Raw genomic sequence first — 2,876 nt, forward strand, 5'->3', positions numbered from 1 at the left:
CCTGGATGTTTCTTTTGAAATGTCTTCTCAATCTCTTCCTCAATAACAGGAGGCAGCTTTTTAAAGAATTTTTGGGATAGTTCGTTGTCAATATACATTCGCCCAGACTTGGCAGCAAGAACTTTGTAATCATTCATATATTCAAACAAATCTTTGATCTCTCTGCATGCCAATCTCTCAAGATCTAGGTATGCTCGATTTTGTTCATCACTAGTACCTTGATATGGATCCTCTAACAAGATAATTTTTCGGATTTGTGAAATGACGTTCTGAGGATCATCAGCAAGCTGGATAAGCGCTTCATACTCCTGCTCATAAGTCATTCTCCATTGGATCCAGATTTTCTTCTCAGTTTCTCCAAGAAGATTCTCAATAAACATGACTTTAGACTTGTTATCTGCGAATTGCTTTTCATTTACCAGGTTCAGTGTGATTGACTCCCATCGAGAAATTACATCATCATATAGGGAGAAATCATCTGGTAATACCAGGATAACTCCCTTCGTGGTACTTGCTGATGGCAAATTCCACATATTCTGTCTGTAGGACTTTTTAAAATCAGAGCCCCTCGTGCGATACTCATCAGTTGATGCTATGGGATCAAATTTAAGATTATCAGCAGGGGTATACATCGGAGGCCCCATCATAGCCTCTCTTGGTGGATTAGGTGTGAAGCTTGAAGAGACAGAAGCATATGTCTTATCTGCTTTCTTAGCCATCTTTCTTAACCTTGGGTAATCAAGGTCAGCAAGTTGGCTTTCAATGCTTGGATAGGTTATTTCAAGCTGTGGACTTATTAATGAGGGACTAGGTTTAGTATGGATAGTTATGGGAGGTGGAGTTTTGGGTACTGGCTCTGGCTGTGTTGGAGTTAGCGATGATAGTGGTGATAGTGGTGATGAATTATTATCTAAATCATCTCCCCATCCAGTGGCTATTATAGGCTCATGATATATTTTAGGTACTGAATATTCCACCAAGTAATCATACTTGCCGTTTGGTTCTCCTAGTGGCCCGACTGTTGGGTCACCATTCTGATATCGCTCCCATAGACTTTGTTGATGGCTTTTCTGTCGAACACTTGTGGTTTCAGGTTTAGCCTTCGTTCGTTCCTTCGTTCGTTCTTCATCTTTCTCCTTTTTATCTTCATCCTCCTCATCTTCCTTCCCACCACCTTCCGTATAATGATGAAAATCATTATTTAGCCGATTGAAATAAAGAAACAAGGAGAATGGATCAGCATCTTCTGGATCAGCATCTTCAGTTTCATTAGTAACTTCTTCAGCGGAGGTATCAAAGTCAGGTTCATCAATGACAGGTTCATCCAAATAAACCATCAAAGCCGTTTCCATGGTGGGATGGCCTTTTACATTGGTATGGTCTTTTACATCATCAGAAGTAACGTTGGGCAGTGCTGGTGGTGCCACATATGAATATCCTGAAAAAGATAGACGTATTGATCCATCAATACGTTGACGTGTTGACAACGATCGGGGGACTTGTAATCCCACATTATCAGATGTCTTTAAATTCCAATCAAGACCGTGAAGGTCATCAATAGTTTGCTTAGCGCCTGGTAATGCCATGATATCATTAGATGCTAGGTAATCAGCTATGTCATCTACATGATATCGAAATCTAGCATGACTGGTGTTGGTGAGCCTTGCTACCAACGCTCTGGTAATTAAGAGATTAGATTCACCGGCTTGCCAGCGTTCATAACCATGAGTAAGTACTACGAGCTCCATGTGATTAAGAAATTCATGAATAGACATCATTATGTCTGGTGTAATGTACACTAGTTGTGTGTCATGCGTTAGATCCACTTCCATCGTTCCAATGATTGAAACATCAGAACGCCATCTGGTGTCTCGTAAGACTAACAAAGCATTTGTCCTGGCATCCCGTCGATGCAAAGTATGAAGTCGTATCATAATTAATCCCAGATGGATATGTTGAATTCCTTCTTGGAGCAACTTTTGATAAGACTGTTGCCTTATAAAAGGCAAATTAACTTGCGTGTTATTCGAAGGTGTCTAATTGGGGTTTGCGGAAATAAAGGTAACAACTAGTGTACATTACACCTTTTATAAGACAACTAGTGTTGCACTTCATCTTTCTCCTTTTTATCTTCATCCTCCTCATCTTCCTTCCCACCACCTTCCGTATAATGATGAAAATCATTATTTAGCCGATTGAAATAAAGAATTACTAGTGTCTAAAAGGCAATAACATGTGACGCCTCAACAACTAGTGTACATTGCGTGTTATCCGAAGTTGTCTAAAAGGTGTAATGTGCATGAGGAGACTATTGCCTTATAAAAGGCAACAACTAGTGTACATTACACCTGTCTTTGATACCTCCGCTGAAGAAGTTACTAATGAAACTGAAGATGTTGATCCATTCTTCTTGTTTCTTTATTTCAATCGACTAAATAATGATTTTCATCATTATACGGAAGGTGGTGGGAAGGAAGATGAGGAGGATGAAGATAAAAAGGAGAAAGATGAAGAACGAACGAAGGAACGAACGAAGGAACGAACGAATGAACGTGAATACCCTAAACCTGAAACCACAAGTGTTCGACAGAAAAGTCATCAACAAAGTCTATGGGAGCGATATCAGAATGGTGACCCAACAGTCGGGCCACTAGGAGAACCAAGCGGCAAGTATGATTACTTGGTGGAATATTCAGTACCTAAAATATATCATGAGCCTATAATAGCCACTGGATGGGGAGATGATTTAGATAATAATTCATCACCACTATCACCACTATCATCGCTAACTCCAACACAGCCAGAGCCAGTACCCAAAACTCCACCTCCCATAACTATCCATACTAAACCTAGTCCCTCATTAATAAGTCCACAGC

This window comes from Phalaenopsis equestris, unplaced genomic scaffold (genome assembly GCF_001263595.1).
Source record: "Phalaenopsis equestris unplaced genomic scaffold, ASM126359v1 Scaffold000086, whole genome shotgun sequence".
In the NCBI taxonomy this organism is placed as follows: Eukaryota; Viridiplantae; Streptophyta; class Magnoliopsida; order Asparagales; family Orchidaceae; genus Phalaenopsis; species Phalaenopsis equestris.